This window comes from Schistocerca serialis, chromosome 7, assembly GCF_023864345.2.
Source record: "Schistocerca serialis cubense isolate TAMUIC-IGC-003099 chromosome 7, iqSchSeri2.2, whole genome shotgun sequence".
NCBI lineage: Eukaryota > Metazoa > Arthropoda > Insecta > Orthoptera > Acrididae > Schistocerca > Schistocerca serialis.
Window position 1 is genome coordinate 136,877,710 of NC_064644.1, and position 20,754 is coordinate 136,898,463.

The window sequence follows — 20,754 nt, forward strand, 5'->3', positions numbered from 1 at the left end:
GATAACCTTCGTCCCTGTTCACAAGATTCTCGTGGACCAGGCTCGGCCCAGCACCCTCGTGTTCTCGAAATCAAAGGTGTGGTTTTCTTTGATGCTATGTTCAGCTATAGCAGATTATCTGTCCAAGTCGGACATGCCTGGTGTGTTCCTCGCACCTTTTCGAGATGCAGCGCTGCGTTTGTCAAATGTACTCTACACCACATTCGCAAGCAATGCTGTATATACCACGTGTATTGAGTTTGAGTGGGTCTTTAGCTGAGCCCAGCAGCTCTTTCGTCTTCGGCCGTGGTCGGAAGACGGTATTTATGTTTGATTTTCTCAGTACGTACCAAGAACCGTCCAGCTCACGAGACGCGACCGGAATGCTCTGACGGAGACACGAACGGCGCACCCGCTTCCCCATCCACCACGCCCGCCGGCTCCTCTGCACCCAGCCTCCCGCGGCCAGGTGGTGGGGAGTACGCCGCAGGTATAAAGAGACCGGCATCCGCAAACTCTCGGCACTTCGCCAGAAGATGACGAGTATGTCACTCGTCGAAACGTCGCAGTTTGAAGACACCGCCACCCGGCTGGAAGCCCGAGAACTGTTCGCCAGCTGTATACGCCGGGAAAGCATAAATTCACATTTACGACTTGGAGGTTTTTAGACAGCATGTGGTACCCGAAATCTCGAATATCCTCGTACAAATTACTCTCCAAAACACTACGAGACTATTACATATCTCAATATAACGAACTGCAAGTCATTTAAGTAATTCACGGCTCTCACAAAAAAATAAAAACTTGCAAAAAGACCTGATTATTGTTCAGCACCAGAACTATTGAAGCGGAGTGTATTTAACGCTCGATTCTACACAGCTCCCTGCGAGAGCGCTTCTTTTGTTTTCTGCCTCCCGTAAGTCCTACACGAGAGCAGGCTGTGGTAAACAGCTGCTCCTGTTCCCTCAGATCCTCCTCGGTTCGACTATCATATGCGTTACCGATCCACAGTTACAGTAACATCTTTGGCCAACACGATACCCAGAGCAAGCGCGATGAAAGAAAAACTCTTTGCGACAACGAGAAAATTGTCTCGCCACTAGCCCGTTACAAATAGGCATATAACATTGTATGCAAACAGATACGAAAGTTAACATCTGTCATAAAAAATTGTTTATACGAATTTTTTAGACAGTCTCTTATTGCAGGAAGCTTTGAACACATATTATGAGATTGATAAATATGCTACTGGTTTGTAACAGAGTTTTAGAAGCACTCCGTCTTCAGGCCACAAGTGGACCATTGGGACCATCCAACCGCCGTGCCATCCTCAGGTGAGGATGCAGATAGGAGGGGCGTGTATTCAGCACACCGCACTCCTTGTCGTTATGATGGTTATCTTTGATCGGAGGCGCTACTATTCCAATTGAGTAGCTCCTCAGTTGCCATCACGAGGCTGAATGCACCCCGAAAAATGGCAACAGCGCATGGAGGCCCGGATAGTCACCCATCCAAGTGCCGCTCACGCCCGACAACGCTTAACTTCGGTGATATGACGGGAACCGGTGTGTCCACTGCGGTAAGGCCGTTGCCAAACAGGGTGTTAGGGTATAACATATAAAATGTTGCCAGTTGCTTTTATGTATTAAGTAATTTACGCCATATATTCGCTGCGTATATGGCTTACTGAAACTATGGACGCACAAAATTTTCAGAAAAATACCAGTCCTATAAGTAAATTGTTCAGGGTAGAGACGATTAGGGCAAAACTTTCTAATAAGTATGCTTGTAGAGTATTTACAAGTTGTAGTTATATCATAGTCAGGTTTTTTTATTCATTATACGCAACTACAATCAATGTCAGCTGCTCACTTAAAATCAGCGTCTCGCACACAAGTCTCTGCTAGTTTTACTGCCGAAAGAATATTTGAGCACCAGAGTGCTTATACCATGTTACCGCTCCCCTCTTCCCACAATCTGTTTGTCCATTCCTACAATTCGGTCTTAACACCTGTGTCCAAGACAGCTTTGACATATACTGTAATCCGTGATTGCAAGCACAACAGGTCTCATAATTTCCTATCTTCTTTGAGTGCTGTTTGTAACAGTTTTGACTGATGTTTCTTCTTCTTAATCGCCTTCATCTTTCAAACCACCGCCCTGTTCGACAATACAATATTCTATTACATACTGAACGTGTACCTTTCTGCATGGCTTATCGATTCCGATAAACTGCAGTTGTACTGTGTCTGTAGGGGCAATGTTCACAGGTAAGAAAAGATTTCATTAAATGGAGAATTTCGTTGATATCGAAGCTTTCTCGCCTCGGCAATGGTGGTCTATACTTGATTTACACTTCCTTTTGAAGTAACTCGACTCATATACAACGTGTTAATGGTATAGATAGAAATAATATGATAGTCATTATCATAATGTGTACCCACTTCATTGTGTCAGTTATTTTTTCTATTCGACTAGCAGTTTTTCCGCAAACACTTCACTTAATTTACGACTTGAAATTTCCTGTACGGTCGTGACTACGCCATAAAGTAGACGATGAGTGTCAGTACAGGCTACCCACTTTCTGTCCACGCGACCGTATATCTATATCTAACGTGCTACTCAAGGAGAAGTACTCGTAATAGCTGTAATTACTTGTCTGCAAATGAAGTAAATACTCATGTGACCACCCGGTTAGCTGTGCGGTCTAACGCACTGTTTTCCGGGCGGGAAGGCGTCCTGATCCCCGGCACGAATCCGCGCGGCGGATTTGTGTCGAGGTCCGGTGAGCCGGCCAGTCTCTGGATGGTTTGTAAGGCTGTTTTTCCATTTACCTCGGCGAATGCGGGCTGTTTCCCCCACATTCCGCCTCAGTTACACTATGTCGGCGACTACTGTGCAAACACTTTCTCCACGTATGCGTACACCATAATTACTCTAACACGCAAGCAATGTGGTTACTATCGTCTGGTGTGAGACATTCCCGGGGTGGGGGAGGGGGGGGGGACGTGTCCACATCGGTCCGAACCGCACAATAACCCTGAGTTCTGTGTGGGGAGGCGGTGGGGAGAGTGGACTGCTGTAGCCCGTTGTGGGGTTGTGAACCACTGACGGCTACGGCAGGGACGAAGCTTCACCGTCGTTTCTAGGTTCCCAGTTCCATACGATACAATACAAAATGCTGTTCAGTACAATGTTCTTAGTGATAAGTAGAAATGTCTGTACTCATTCACCTGAAAACCTGTAGAATGCACTGTCATCCTAGATACTGCCTTATCTCGCTTCTACAGTATGGTGGTGTTTTCCCTGTTTTCTACTTCGTTACATTTTTTTCTTTTCTCGCCGGTTTCATAAGAGATTATGTCCCTGAAATGTTACCCCTTTATATTAAATCGAATCCATACGCGAATAAACGCAATGTGACCGAAATTATTTTAAGTTACATAGCGCCAAGAACTTCCTATAAGCACAACGGAATAATTAAAGCGTTATTATCGAGAGCTAAGCAAGATAAAAGTGAAACCATATTCCTTACCGTAGGTCTCTCGCAGCTACTAACAACACATATGGAAAAACAGAAGAAGTCTTTTATCCCGCACATTTTCAGGTAGACAAACGGCTGTTATAACTTCACTGTTTTCGTCAATGTATCAGCGTTTGCATCATACGTTAGTCCTTCAGAATCCACAGAGAGACTAGATTAACACTCTGTAAGAAACTGAAACACAAAACAGTATGATGTACACTTGTTTTAGGAATGCCAGTTTCGTATTCAAGCTGTCGTGTGCTAACATGTGGATTCAACCAACGGAAGCGAGAACAGTAACTTCGGCAGCTTCGTCTGTGCGAGTGCTACGACGATTGCGTTGTCGTGGGTTGAAACTACCCGTTTCCTGAAGCGTCGCAACAAGACGAGAAAGCATCCGTCGGGAAGGTGGGTTCTTGTCAGGATATCTGTCTCTGAACAGTTCCGCTGCCTGCGTAGCATTTCACCTACCTTCAACAACAACAACAACAACAACAACAATAAAATAAACGTTACGCCGGTGCAGTTTGTAGGAAGGACAGCCTTTACTACATGCCTACTCTGCATAACAGTATTTCAAAGGAATATACTACTATACTAAATGTACACTCATATAAGAAAACAGTATTGCAATTACTGTTCTGCTAACTTACATTCCCCATAGATGAGTAGCATTTCTACCTTCTCTTCATTCGTGTACATTCTACCCACACAGCTCTGCAACTGCCGCTGGTTCACGGAATGACGGGTTTGCGTTCTACTTATGTTCACATTTGTCATCTGTCAACGTCAGCACGTGGATGTTTTCCATTACCCCGAATACCGGCACTAAGCGCTGGGAGCATCAACGTCAAAGTTGTGTTATGTAATTAATAACGTTGTGTTTCAGTGAATGGTACAATGTGACACATTTTTGAATAGGTCTTTAGGAATGGAAATGAATTACCAAATAAAAAATACAGGGTGACAATTAAAAAAGTCATACTGCTGTTCATATCATTGTAAAAAGCAAAGCTACAATGAAGGCAATCATGCAGATGGCTGTCCTTCTGACGGCTAAAGAATATTTGCTTGATACGTTTTGTAATTTGCATCTGAAAAAAACAGTTATTTAGGATTGTCAATAAATGTAACAGCCTGTATATACACACACATCAAAAAAAGTTTTCCATCACCCCGGTTCCCAGAACTCCTGACGGTAGACGTTGACTGTGTATACTGTATGACAGACACAGTCCCTTTGACTGTTCAGAGATGTCACTAAACCCGCCCAAAGGTGTAAACAACCACGCATGAGCAGCGCCTATTAGATAGAGGGAGTCTGACAGCTGATCAGTTCCAATCATTCCACCAGGAAGGACGTACACGGCTTATGTTGTCTGTAGTTCAACCATGCCTAGACGGTCAGTACCGCAGTTAGATCGTGTCCGCATTGCTGCTTTGTGCCAGGACGGGCTCTCAACAAGGGAAGTGGCCAGGCATCTCGGGGTGAACCAAAGCGATCTTGTTCGGACATGGAGGAGGTACAGAGAGCCAGAAACTGTAGGTAACGTGCATCGGTCAGGCCGCCCAAGAGCTACTACTGCAGTGGATGACCCCTTCCTGCGGAAGCTTGACACCAACGGCACCATGTTGAAACGAATTTCGTGCAGCCGCAGGACGTCGTTTGAAGACTCAAACTGCGCGCAATAGGCTGCATGATGCTCAACTTTGCTCCTGACATCCATGGCGAGGTCCATCTATGCAACCACGACACCATGCAGCGCGGTACAAATACGCTCAAAAACATGCAGAATCGACCACTCAGGATTGGCATCATGTTCTCTTTACCGATGAGTGTCGCATTTGCCTGCAACCAGACAATCGTTGTAGACGTGTTTGGAGGCAACTCGGTCAGGCTGAACGCCTTAGAAACAATGTTGAGCGAGTGCAGCAAGGTGGAGGTTCCCTGATGTTCTGGGGTTGCATTTTGTGGGCCGACGTACGCCGCTGGTGGTCATGAAAAGCGCCGTAATGGATGTACGATACGTGAATGCCATCCTCCGACAAATAGTGCAACCAAATCGGTAGAATATTGGCGAGACATTTATCTTCGTGGACGACAATTCGTGACCCCATAGTGCACATCTTATGAATGACTTCCTTCAGGTTAACGACATCGCTCGACTGGAGTGACCAGCATGTTCAGAAGATATGAACGCTATCTAACATGCCTGGGATAGATTGAAAAGGGCTGTTTTTGGACGACGTGGTCCACCAACCACTCTGAGGTATATACGCCGAATCGCCGTTGAGGAGTGCGACAACTGTACTATCAGGCCTTGATGAACTTGTGGATAGTATGCCACGACGAACACAGGCATGCATCAATGGAAGAGGACGTGCTACTGGGTATTAAAGGAACAGGAGTGTACATCAATCTGGACGACCACCTCTGAAGGTCTCGCTGTATTGTGGTACAACATGCAATGTGTGGATTTCGTGAGCAATAAAAGGGGTGGAAATGATGTTTATGTTGATCTCTGTTCCAACTTTCTGTACAGGTTCCGGAACTCTCGGAAACGAGGTGATACAAAACTTTTTTTGATGTGTGTATATATAAAACACCTTTTTCATTCTTCGATTAGTAACGGACTCGGAACTCGGTAAGTCTCGAGGCATTACAGATTCGTTCACATTTCGAGCATAATCCATTTGCATATTTATTAATAAAGTTGCTTTTCAGATTATAAGCGTAATTTATTGTGGGGTTATTGGCAGACCTCGAGTCATCAAAATTATGTGCAGGTACCTATTCTGTCCTGTTAGTAGTAGGTACTGTAATCATATTAAACTAAGTTACAATCATATGCCAGTACTCTGGAGGGGATTTGTAGAGCACGCACAATACTTAAATGACCTAAATTCGTTTGCCAAACTTTCACAGTAATTGAGTAAACTCCTTGGAGAAATCAAAGACAAATTTGAAAACAGAAACAAAGTACATGACCTGAATTCTAAGACGATTATGAGGCAGCCAGCTTAGTGTCCACTATTATTGCCTTAAAACGACTAGCAATAATCATTCATATCGATTAGGTTAGCTACTTCGTTCTTATTACTGGAGGTCTGCGAAATTAAACGCGCATTAGAACGGAGTGAATAACGTTTATTCATTCCTCTTGTCTCTGGGTTCGGACTACCTCATTTTGCGAGTAATGGGTCTCTGAAGTGTGGAAGTGGTTATCTCTTTGTTTCAAGTGGCGAATGTGCTATGAATCATCTAACATTACTAATTTTGTATCATTTAGACTGAACACGGTCTAGTAAACATTGAATGTGCTATAATTCATCCACAATACATCTGTCATGAATGTACAAAGGTTAGTGGTAGTTCTTATCCTCAGCAGCCGACCGGTGTGGCCGAGCGATTCTAGGCGCTTCAGTCTGGAACCGCGTGACCGCTACGGTCGCAGGTTCGAATGCTGCCTCGTGCATGGATGTATGTGATGTCCTTAGGTTGGTTAGGTTTAAGTAGTTCTAAGTTCTAGGGGACTGATGACCACAGATGTTAAGTCCCATACTGCTCAGAGCCATTTGAACCATTTTTTTTATATCCTCAGCACAATGTCGAAGTCGAAGATTCCAAGGGCTCTTTCTTCTGCACGTGACTATAGGAGAAATGTAGTAAAACCCATCCAGACAACTCAGTTAATACACAACTAGAGACACTGTACGACGAAGCGCGCCCTAGGCGCCATCTTGCCACGAGTGCGGTAGACTTTGTTCCGGAGCCCGCCTTGTCCGAAGTCAACACGGATCCCAGCTGGAGTACTGCTGCTCGGGTTGCCGGATGGTGCGGCGCACGCGCAGCGCTCTTTCTCTTTGTCTCTCTCTTTCTCTCTCTCTGTCTGTCTTTCTCTCTCTCTCTCTCTCTCTCTCTCTCCTCCGCGAGCGATGTTTGTGAATGGTGTTTGACTTGCTGTAGGTCGCGATTCAGCCGTCGCGTTACCAGACCCTCCTGCGCAAACACGTAGGTCCGTGAGTGATTCTCCAGTCGTAGCAGCCGTCTGCCATCATAGTTTCTGCCCACTGACAGTCTAAGAACATACCAAAGGCAGAATAACTCGTTTAGTTAGACAGTACAAAGCTCTGTTTCGAGAAATACCTATGACTGCTGACCAGATACGGCTAAGAACTCTGCTCACGACTGGAGCTCGTGCACGTGTGCTAATCTCTGTCGCCTGGGTGCACACTTTGTCACGTTGTCTGAGCGGGTTGTTGAGGAAGTGGAGGGGGAGGGAGGCCAACTACAAAAGCACCACATGTGGCATCCGGCTTTACTTCAAATTTCATAGATCGCAAGAATAGAGATCACAAGCAAAACAAATTGTAGTGTTATTGAAGAATTTTTGAAGAGTAATAACATCTGTCTCTGACAAAACTGCAGGAATACGGACCGATGACAAAGTTTCTAGACTTGCATCAGTATGTCTGCCACGTAATCTTAACTTATTTAGTTTCAGAACCGAGAAATGCCTTTCAAGCACATATGTCGATTGAAATATTAACTTCACGTTTAAAACTTCACTATGGAGAAATTGAAATCCTGTTTAAGGGAATTAGCATAAAACTCTTGGACAGTGCCAACGTAAAAGAATTTGTCTTTTAAACCAGGAAGAACATTACAGATCTACCAATTCCACATACACATGCATACAGATGATTTCAAATGAAATGGCAAACGATCTCTACACAAAAAACTGATAAACGTGTCCTTACACGTTTAGAAAGCTACTTCTGTAATTCATTCAACGCCACAATGGGTTGTTCAATATTAGCAGTGAGTTTACGGAAGTTGACAGTCTTCCTCGACAGATTTTGTCCCCTTGAGAATGCTTTTTCGTTTTAAATGAATCCACTTCCGCCATGAAATGAGAAATAAGTTGTTTCTTCCCTTGTAATTTTTTACTGGTGGCAGTCATCAGTCAAGCCTGTTGAAAAAGTAAGGTCTAGAATCGATTCTGGACCTTGTAATTTTCGTTATTTCTTTCCTTTTGGGCCCTAAATAGGAAACTCGTTCCAGACATGTCGTTTGACTTAAACAACGTACTTTGCAGTAGTACATATAATGTCTCCACACCCTCCGCTCAGTTACATAAAAAACTGCAAATACAACTGCAGCTGCAACTAACGACGCAGTAATGCGTATCATTTCAGAAGATTTACTATTCACTCCAACAGTTCCATCACTTGTTCCACGCCTGCCTATGGCTAGAGGTTACTTTTGACAACCAGTATAAATTAATAACTGATTCCTTTCACTGACCTCCCGAATCAGATGACACAATTGCCGAGCAGTCCAAAGAAAAATTGAGAATCATTACAAATAGATACGCCACTAATACAATTTAGGTTAGTTGCGGTTTTAATCTACCCTCTAAATGTTGTGGAAAATATATTTTTAAAATGGGTTGTATGCATGTAACGTTGTTCGAAATCGTACTGAATGATTTCGCAGATAAGATTTTGAAGAGTTAATTCAGGAGCCCGCTCGAATTCTAAATGGTTGCGAAAACATACTCGACCTCTTAGCAACAAATAATCCTGAAGAAATATGGAGCATCAACAAAGAATCAGAGATTAGTGACCAAAAGGTTGTTGTAGCGATATTGAAAACCGTAACATTCAAATAAAAACAAAAGTACCTATTTAGAAAAGCAGATAAAAATTAGCTTGAGGCATTCCTAAGAGGCAGTCTCCATCCCTTCCAATCTCTGTAAGCGTAGACCAGATGTGGTCTGAGTTCAGAGCAATAGTATTGACGTACATTGAGAGTTGTGTAAGAAATTAATTAAAGAGATATGGTACTGATCAACAATTGCACAAAAAACAGGTCATAACACTGTTCCAGAAGCTACAAAGAAAGTTTACCTAATTTACAAGAACGCAGAATCCCTAAGACTGGCGAAGTTTTACAGGAGCTCGAAATTCGGCCCGAACTTCAATGTGAGAGTTACATCAAAGAAACTCTGTCTCGAAAACCTGCAGAAAGCGAAAGATAGTCTGGTCGTGTGTAAAGCGAACCAGCGGCAAGATACAATCAATATCTTCGCTGCATGATGAAAGTGGTGATGTTACTGACGACAGTGTACTAAAATATAGTTATTAAAGACAGCTTTCTGATCTTCCTTCACCAGAGAAATCGAAGTAAATATTCCATAATTCGAATCAAGAACAAACGCCAACATGACTAAGTTAGGAGTAGATGTCCTCGGTATACTGAAGCAGGTTAAACAACTTAATAAAGGAAAAAGATTTTGTATCAGGCAGGTTCCTCTCCGATTAAGCTGACGGAATATCTCTGTAATTCTATACGTAGCAGTCATATACAACCGCTCTCTCGTCGAAAGATCTGCTCTTAAAGACTGGAAAGTTGGAAAGTCAAACCATTAACAAAGAAATAGGAGTAATCGACTGAATTACAATCCCATATCACTAATCTCGATTTGCAGTAGAGTTTTGAAACGTATAATATGTTTAAACGTAATCAACTACTGCGAAGAAGTCGATTAATTAACAGATAGCCAAAAAGGATTAAGAAAATATCGCTCTGCCTTATTCTCACGAAGTAACGAGTGATATCGGCAGGTGATGGCAAGTAATTCCATATTTTTAGATTTCCAGAAAGTTTTTGACAACGTTCTTCACAAACACCTAGTAATCAGTATGACTGTCTGTGGAGCATCGTCTGAGTTGTGCAACTGGATTCTTCATTTCCTGTCAGGAAGTTCCCAGTTCGTAGTAATTGACGAAAAGTAGTCAAGGAAAACAGAAGTGATATCTGGTGATCGCAAGGGAAGTGTTACAAGCCCTCTCTTGTTCATGACCAACATAAACGATCTAAGAGACAATCTAAGCAACCCTCCTAAACTCTTTGCACACAATGTTGTCATCTACCGTCTTGCAAATCCATGATCAACACCAAGTGAATATGTTTTAGACAACATATCTGTATGGTGCGAAAAGTGGCAATCAAGTTTGAAAAAAGTATGAATTCATCCACATGAGGACTAAAGGGAATCCGCTAAATTTCTGTTACACGGTAAACAACAAAACTCCATAGGCTCAAAATTCTACTAAATACTTAGCGACTACAATTATGAATAACAGAAATTGGTACAATCATTCATCTAATATTGTGGGGATAGGAAACCAACGACTGCAATTTATTGGCAGAACACTTAGAAAATGTAAAAGGTCTATAATGAGACTGCTAACACTGCGCTTGTCCACCGTCTTCTAGAGTATTACCGTGCGGCGTGAGATCTGCATCAGACAGTGATGACGAAGGACATCTATAAATTTCAAAGAAGGTCAGCTAGTTTTGCTTTATCTTGAAATAGGCAAGAGTGTTCCATAGACATGATACGCGACCGCTACGGCCGCAGGTTTGAATCCTGCCTCGGGCATGGATGTCTGTGATGTCCTTAGGTTACTTAGGTTTAAGTAGTTCTAAGTTCTAGGGGACTGATGACCTCAGAAGTTAAGTCCCATAGTGCTCAGAGTCATTTGAACCAATTATTATGATACGCGAATTGAGGTGACAGTCATTGAAACAAATGCGTTCCTCGTTTCAGCAGGATCTTCTCAGGAAATTTCAATCGCCAACCTTCTCCTCAGAGTGTGACGTCCACCTACATGAGGAGAGATGATCATCATAATAACATTACAGAAATCAGAGCACACCCGGAAAGTGTATTTCCCTCAAGATTCTCGAATGTGAAACAATAGATGAACAGGTAGAAGATGTTTCGATGATCATTCTGCCAGGCACTTACTTGTAAATTGTAGAGTAATCACGCAGATGCAGCAACAGAGCATAAACAGCACTTACTCCACGATTCTAACGAAGAAAATCATGCCAACGGAAATATGCAGCACTAAGTGCTAGAAGAAAGTGTCGCATCGTACCGTTGGACGAAGTGTCGAGTGATACCGAAAAGGATCTAACAAAGACGTACCAAGAACTTTCGAGACAACCCGTGCCTCGAACGACACGTGGGCGGCACATTGTGCAAGCGTGAAGTGTTGCCCGCCGTGGCCGATACTGATTTTAATAGCTTCTATGCTAATTCCGCGTTAAGCAAAATGGCAGACAGGAGCTAATGTGCTTGTACGAATCCAGACCACATCATGAAAGAAGTTGTCAGATTCATTGATGTATCAGTACAGACGATCCAACGTGTCTACAACGAACGGTACACCAATTACAGCTATGTAACATGGTCTAAGCACAGTAACAATAAAAATTCGTGACCTTCCTTCATAAGGGTCACAGGGCTAAGTGCTGAGCGCAGAGGAGGTCTGCTACAGATGTAGGATGGAATTTGCCTATGGGATCTGTTGGCCGCGGCTGTTCTGAATGCGTGGCCAACTGCCAAAAGAGTTGCCTTTCAGCTTCAGAATAACAATTACAAATGTTACACTGAAAAATACTAAAATTGTAAGCATTTGGTCTACACAATCAGTGAGAATATCAAATTGTGCGTCTCCATATGACGGGTTAACTACAGGATTGCACAACGCTGTGTGACCTTTAGATTGTATTTGACATCGGTTTTTTTAACATTGATTGAAAGTACACTGTTGATAAATACCATCACATTAATTTTTTAAACAGTGATTGAAAGTGTACTGTTCGTAAACAAGTACTGTCACATTTATAAACAATATCTGGAACTGAATGATAACTTTGCAGTGAACACATGCTATCGTATATTACCTGGAAGGAAACTGTATCTAGAGTAATGTTTATTTTGATTAAATTATCGAGAACCAAATGCACCCAACAATCACATATAATGTGATCCCAGTTTGTCTTACGCTATATCTTCATTTTTGTCCTAAATCTACAGTACTTAGTTGTAAATATACTTATTTGTAAATACACTGAAGCGCCAGAGAAACTGGTATAGGCATGCGTCTTCAAATACAGAGATTTAAAAACAGGCAGAATACGGCGCTGCGTTCGGCAACACCGATATAAGACAAGTATCTGGCGCAGTAACAAGTATCTGGTGCAGTTGTTAGATCGATTACTGCTACTCCAATGGCCGGTTATCAAGATTTAACTGAGTATGTACATGGTGTTATAGTCGGCGCTCGAGCGATGGGACACAGAATCTCAGAGACAATGATGGAGTGTGGATTTTCCTGTACGACCATTTCACGAGTGAACCGTCAATATCAGGACTCCGGTTCTGTCGCAGCGATTGATAATGGAAGCAAGACTGAAGAAGGATCAAGACACATTCATAGGATTTGACCATATGTGTCAAAAGCTTTCGACAATGTCAAATGGTGCAAGGTGATCGATATTTTCAGAAAAATAAGATAAGCTTTAGGGAAAGCCGGATAGTATGCAATATGTACAGGAACCAAGGGGGAACAATAAGACTGGAAGAACAAGAACGAAGTGCTCGGATTAAAAAAGGTATAACACAGAGATGTCGTCTATCGAGACAATTGTTCAATCTATACACCGAATAAGTGATGACGGATATGAAAGAATGGTTCAAGAGTGGGACTAAAATTCAGGGTGAAAGGACATCAATGATAAGATTCCGTGATGACATTTCTATTTTCAGTGAAAGAGAAGAAGAATTACATGATCTGCTGAACGAGTAAACAGCCTAATAAGTGCAGAATGTGGATTGAGGGTAAATCGAAGAAAGACGAAAGCAATGGGAAGCAGCAGAAATGAGAACAGCGAGAACTGGGTCTCACGAAGTAGACGAGGTTAAGGAACTCCGCCACCTAAGCAGCAGAATAATCCATGACTGACGGAGCAAGGAGGACATAAAAGCAGACTAGCACTGGCAGAAATGGCCTTCCTGGCCAAGATAAGTCAAATATAGGCCTTAATTTGAGGAAGAAATTTCTGAGTATTTGCGTTTGGAGCACAGTATTCCATGGTAATGGAACATAGGCTGTGGAAAACCGGAACAGTTCGATAGTGTAACCTCCCCGAAAAATAATAAAAGTCAATAATAGTGAAATTGTAACCTCCCAGCAAGAATATGAAAGTCAATGTTAAGTGAAATGTTGTCTTCCACAAAACTGCATAATAAAAATGAGCCAAGAGTAACCTCCTTGCAAAATTAAAGAATAACAATGGCCCAAATTTAAACTCCCCACAAACATTAACTAATGAAGATTGCTCATTAAACCCACAATAATATTAATTAAATTATGAAGCATTAACTGAATGTAACATGTGAACAGAAATAATTAAACCTGATAAATTTTATAAGGGCAGCAACGCTGACCTTCGGTCCTGTGAAATAATTAAACCAATAATTCTTACCTCAGTAAAACTTGCATCTATATCTGCTCCTATCTAAATTTCCGGCACACCTCCGTGCAGTGCTGGCCCATAATTAATTTTGATTCTTGGAGGGAATGCATAGGAAGTATTATTTAACTTGAAATGAATCTTTTTCTTTAAAACAGTTACTTTATAAAAAAATTATTATTGGGGCAATTCTTGAACAAATTAATTACAATTAACATATGTTATTAGCTGAGCGCAAGGCTGCTTCATTACCTTCGATAACAATATACCTCGGCCCGAACCGTGACCAGAGATGCAAGGAGAGCACGCCGCCGACGCATGCCGACGCCCGCTCAGTACGACCGTTCACTCGCCACAACTACTACCGACAGACTACTATTGCCGACAGAGGGCCACTCGCAACGGTTCCTGCCGACTCGCTACACACACTACTGAACTCTCGCGCGGTCAAGCGCAGACTAGCAACGATAAATAACTCTCTGGTAAGAGATTCTGTCATGCCTCGCCATCGCTGTTAATACATACTTGTTTCAACCTTCTTGTGCAATCTGTTGCCATTTTGGGAAATGATTGCACTGAATGCATCCCTTGCACTACCATTATGTTGGATAATTCTATCAGCCAACTGCTGATGGATCAGTCCTTCCATTATTAGTTTTAGGTGTTTTGGAACTCTGCTCTGTTTCCTGTACAATGGAGCGCTGTTGACCACTGGTATCCTATGTCGGGGGTTGCTGGGGTCTTCGTAGTTGTCCACCAGGATTAGAGATGTCTGTGTGTCACAGTAACAAAGCTTCCCCCGCTATTCTATAATTTCGGCCTAAATGCTTCACCTTTACACATAATTCAGATGGTCTGATGGTCTCTTTGCTGCGAAGGTCCCCTCCCCACCTATACAGATCACACTGCTCCAGGATGTCCAAACTGGAAATCAGTACATCCTTTGGCATACGCACATCAGTGCTAAAATTATCAACATTCATCAGAACCATCACAAACCACTGCATCACTATGTACAAAGCCATGTGACATACCCATCTGGTCATTGCATTCTAATGGCCGCACGACACGTAACTTCTCACTTATCCAGTCTATCTTACATATACTTTTGTTACTTAACATACGAATTACGACCTATTGAACACATCTTTAGTTTGTTTGTAGCACCTTCATGACTAATGAACTCTGGAACCATGTAACACTTGCAGTGGTTGTTCTCAGCTGGAACAAAGTTCAACTGAACGAGAAATTTTCAGATAACCCTGCATATGGGAACTGCATTAAACACAAAGCATGTGGAAACTTGTGTTGGACATGGACTCGAACCCGAATGCTCCGTTTCTGTAGAATGATTGCGTTAGCCGCTTCGACCATCCAAAATACACTCCTGGAAATTGAAATAGTAACACCGTGAATTCATTGTCCCAGGAAGGGGAAACTTTATTGACACATTCCTGGGGTCAGATACATCACATGATCACACTGACAGAACCACAGGCACATAGACACAGGCAACAGAGCATGCACAATGTCGGCACTAGTACAGTGTATATCCACCTTTCGCAGCACTGCAGGCTGCTATTCTCCCATGGAGACGATCGTACAGATGCTGGATGCAGTCCTGTGGAACGGCTTGCCATGTCATTTCCACCTGGCGCCTCAGTTGGACCAGCGTTCGTGCTGGACGTGCAGACCGCGTGAGACGACGCTTCATCCAGTCCCAAACATGCTCAATGGGGGACAGATCCGGAGATCTTGCTGGCCAGGGTAGTTGACTTACACTTTCTAGAGCACGTTGGGTGGCACGGGATACATGCGGACGTGCATTGTCCTGTTGGAACAGCAAGTTCCCTTGCCGGTCTAGGAATGGTAGAACGATGGGTTCGATGACGGTTTGGATGTACCGTGCACTATTCAGTGTCCCCTCGACGATCACCAGTGGTGTACGGCCAGTGTAGGAGATCGCTACCCACACCACGATGCTGGATGTTGGCCCTGTGTGCCTCGGTCGTATGCAGTCCTGATTGTGGCGCTCACCTGCACGGCGCCAAACACGCATACGACCATCATTGGCACCAAGGCAGAAGCGACTCTCATCGCTGAAGACGACACGTCTCCATTCGTCCCTCCATTCACGCCTGTCGCGACACCACTGGAGGCCGGCTGCACGATGTTGGGGCGTGAGCGGAAGACGGCCTAACGGTGTGCGGGACCGTAGCCCAGCTTCATGGAGACGGTTGCGAATGGTCCTCGCCGATACCCCAGGAGCAACAGTGTCCCTAATTTGCTGGGAAGTGGCGGTGCGGTCCCCTACGGCACTGCGTAGGATCCAACGGTCTTGGCGTGCATCCGTGCGTCGCTGCGGTCCGGTCCCAGGTCGACGGGCACGTGCACCTTCCGCCGACCACTGAGGACAACATCGATGTACTGTGGAGACCTCACGCCCCACGTGTTGAGCAATTCGGCGGTACGTCCACCCGGCCTCCCGCATGCCCACTATACGCCCTCGCTCAAAGTCCGTCAACTGCACATACGGTTCACGTCCACGCTGTCGCGGCATGCTACCAGTGTTAAAGACTGCGATGGAGCTCGGTATGCCACGGCAAACTGGCTGACACTGACGGCGGCGGTGCACAAATGCTGCGCAGCTAGCGCCATTCGACGGCCAACACCGCGGTTCCTGGTGTGTCCGCTGTGCCGTGCGTGTGATCATTGCTTGTACAGCCCTCTCGCAGTGTCCGGAGCAAGTATGGTGGGTCTGACACACCGGTGTCAATGTGTTCTTTTTTCCATTTCCAGGAGTGTAGTATTCCGTCCAGACAAAGTTCCCACATGTCACTCACTACCAATATAGTGTCTTCCGTCCGTTACCACTTAGCTGCACTCAGCTATTCAGCTGACATGTCCGATAGGACACCACACATATCAAGTTCAACTGAGTTCGATAGTATACTGCGAAAGGTCAATTTTTATTTGATGCTTATAAAAAAGGTATGTCCTTGGATAGCACAGTACCACTTGCTGACATGTGTCAACACCTCCAGATGTTCCTAATACTTCCTTGCTACACCACTGAAACGGAGCATTGTTGATCTCGATGATGCCACATTTTTGTTCGCTAATCCGTGCAACCTGGTACTTCAATTTCTTCGCACTTAATGGATCCAGGCTAGTTATAGACATATGACGCCCTGTGTCCACCAAAAATCTCTGATCCGTTCCATTTATTAAGCTCGACAAGCAGCATCTACCTCTGCGTACATTTTTGCAAGCACCATTTCACAGGGAATGCAGTCCGGCAGCTAAGGAATTCCCATTGGCTGTTTACGAATGCATGTTCAAAATGGTTCAAATGGTTCTGAGCACTATGCGACTTAACTTCTTAGGTCATTAGTCGCCTAGAACTTAGAACTAATTAAACCTAACTAAGCTAAGGACATCACACACATCCACGCCCGAGGCAGGATTCGAACCTGCGACCGTAGCGGTCGCTCGGCCCCAGACTGTAGCACCTAGAACCGCACGGCCACTCCGGCCGGCTACGAATGCTTGTCCAACGCTGTCCGTTCTGCTTCTTAACAGACAATTTTGGGCCCAGTGCACTGTTTCCCGACATTAATAACACTGAAGTTGTTGGCACCGCCTTAATAAAAAAACTGTGAGAACTTGCTGTCGTAATATATACTCAAACAAGAAGTAAACTAAGGTAATGGCGTACAAAGCAGGTGGACATTCTGGAGGGCAAAATACTGAAATCTGAAGTAAGACTTTTGAAGAGCTGCACGATTTTATCCACTTTTATAAATAAATTTCTGTCTTCTTCAAACAAGTGTCATACCGCTCTACACGTTTATTTTTTCCCGAAATCGGATACTATACTTCTAGTCTGATAGATTCTGCAAAACGACTAGAAAGTCGTTTGCTGCTGCTTCCTCATGATGATTTTAGAAACCCCGACTAAATCCTTTCTGCGTAGTTTCACCGGAAATCTTCAAAATGTATCTTAAACTCTTTAATAATGGATCCTCTGTTTCTTGCATATCAATTACCTTCTCCTCTCTTCTGATGTCCTCGAACAAGTCCTTCCCCTTGTATAGATTTCTAATGGGCTCTGCGCACCTATCCGATCCCTTCTCCACCGTTAATAATACAATTTGAGTACACTGTTAATGCTGCCGCCTTTGCTTTTCATTTTGCTGAAGGCTCTGTTGAATTTTCTGAAAGTTGAATCAGTCCGCCCGACAACCATTTCTCTTTCTATTTGTTCACGTTTCCCTGCTCACATTTCGCTCTGGCTTCCCTACAGTTCCTATTTATTTAATTTCCAAGTGACTGGTATATTACTGCATTAGCTTCTTTCACTAAAAATTTCGGTATTTCATTCCTTCGCCGATCACGTAAATTATTTCCTATGTTACCCATGATTTCTTCAGCGTTACCTTCCTTGAACATACATTTGCCTGTGAAACTTCCTGTTATAACCGTTTTTAGAGATGCTCATTCCTCTGCAACTGAAACGCCGCGTTATGTACATCGTAAGAGAATTTCAAACACGCCTAATCATTTCTCATTACTTCAGTACCTGACATGTTCCCACGATGATGATTCTCTGCTCCTTGGTATATCTTGCAATCCATTGCCTGATTTCTGAATTTTTGTCCGACCGTGATATAATCCTGTAGGCATCTCCTCGTGTCTCCCGGCTTTTCCCAATTATACCTTATCGTTTTGAGACTGTTAAATAATGTATTCAATATTACTAGCTGAAATTTATTACACAATTCATTAGTGTTTCTGCTCTCCGCCGGCTGGCGTGGCCGGGCAGTTCTAGGCGCTACTGTCTGGAACCGAGCGACCGCTACGGTCGCAGGTTCGAATCCTGCTTCGGGCATGGATGTGTGTGATGTCCTTAGGTTGGTTAGATTTAAGTAATTCTAAGTTCTAGGGGACTGATGACCTCAGACGTTACGTCCCATAGTGCTCAGAGCCATTTGAACCATTTTTTTTCTGCTCTCCTCCTACAGAGCCAAGATTGTCCTGTAATTCGCTGTTCCCATCACTACCTTTGAGCTTTAGTTTCCTATTAACTTTATATTACTATCTTCATTCAACAAACTAAACTACCTGTGGAAAATGCAGACATACTTTCTCTATCCATTCATCTGCTGCTTCTGACGTCGGGAAGTATACATAAGCTACTGTTGTTGGCGTTGTTTTTCTGTCGTTTTTGATGAGGCGAACCCTGTCTCAGAAATGTTCCCAGCAGGTCTCTCTCTTTCGTATCATACTGTTCGTACCGAAGTCTACTTTCGTTAGCAAATTTTCTTCCTCTGTTGATATTACCTTCTATTCGTCTGACGAGAAATACTTACCTTTCTTCCACCTCACTTCAGTGACACAGACTAAATATATCTAGATTAAGACTTCGCGTTTTTCTTTTCTGATTTTCTGTGTTCCCAACTGAGCCGTTGAAAGGCAATGGCTATATTGACCGCTGCCGCAGGCGTTTCTTCGATTTCTGTCGTGATTCATGTAGTGTAGGTCGGGTGAACACCACATTCTGAGAAATTCAAAGTCTACTCTAAGTAATGACTTAGGTGATTCCTGGCCACTGCATAAAAGGTGAAGCTAATAATTTGAACGTCTTACACAGAGCACTAAAGTGGCAAACCTTAAACATTCTGGAAGGGACTGAAATTATACAGAGACTAAAGCTGTGCCTCCAATTTACCCTGAATAATCAGGTGGAGTGAAGGCATTACAATATCCTGTCTAACTTCTATTACCTTTCAAGGACATGTGTAGGTGTGTAAACGTTTGCGTGGTAGTGTAATTATGGTGTACGCGTACGTGGAGACAGTGTTTGCGCAGCAATCACCGACATTTTGTACCTGATTCGGAATAAGGGGAACCAGTCCGCATTCGCCGAGGCAGATGGAAAACTGCCTTAAAAACTATCCACAGGCTGGCCGGCACACCGGACATCGACACTAATCCGCCGGGTGGATTCGTGACGGGAACCGGCACGCCTTCATGCTCGGCAAGCAGAGCGTTAGACCGTGAGGATAGCTGGGCGGGCTTTTCAAGGACATAGTGCCATAGTTTCTCGACCGCTGGGCTGTTGACCCTGGGCTTGTTGATGTGCACCTGCGTCTGGTCTATTGCGTGTTATCTAAGGTCTGTCAAAAAATATTTTTGAAAGTTGTTTGAAATTTGATAACTGACTTTTATGTACTTTACAGCGCTCGTTACAGAAATGCAATACTTTTTTTTCCTATCACGTCAGGTTTTATCACAAAAAAGGAGTATTTTTGGGTATAATAACACAATTTAAGCAATTTATCACATTGTTTCCAACGTTATAAAATTTTGTTTTATTTATAAATAATGTTATAAACTACATTGCTAGTACACTTCCATTTCTCTTTAAGCTCATAAGTCCTTATAATAATGCTTTGGCTTTCTGTCGACGCTTCTTTCATTGCTTTTCCGGCTTTGTACTCGTTCAGCATCATCTCTTTTTATCATCCATCAGTAGTCCGCTATTATGTTGACGTTCCATGTTCCTTGATATCTTATTTCCATTTCTTTGATGTCTTGGTGGAATCTTTCGCCCTGCTCTTCACTTACATCACCAAGGTTGCAGGGAAGTAATCAAGATGTGAATGGAGAAAATGAACTTTAATGGTCATGTTACTGCCTAGATTACTTAAGTTGTCAAGCATGTCTGCGACGATTGCCTTGTAGTTTGAATCTCTTTCGTTTCCTAGGAAACCGGTAACAACTAATTTAAAATATGCCCATGCTCCCTTTTCTTTTGTTTTCATTTTGTCCACAAAGTTTGGATCTGGCATTAGTTTTCTTGTGTCTGGTCCGACAGGTTCTTTACTTTAGCTTTGCCTCGGATAAACCA

At 43.4% G+C, this 20,754-nt stretch overlaps 1 pseudogene; it reads right to left on the reverse strand.

The window, feature by feature from the left end:
• Window positions 1–1,454: 1,454 nt before the first annotated feature.
• Window positions 1,455–1,572, reverse strand: LOC126413450 (5S ribosomal RNA; annotated as a pseudogene).
• Window positions 1,573–20,754: the final 19,182 nt, after the last annotated feature.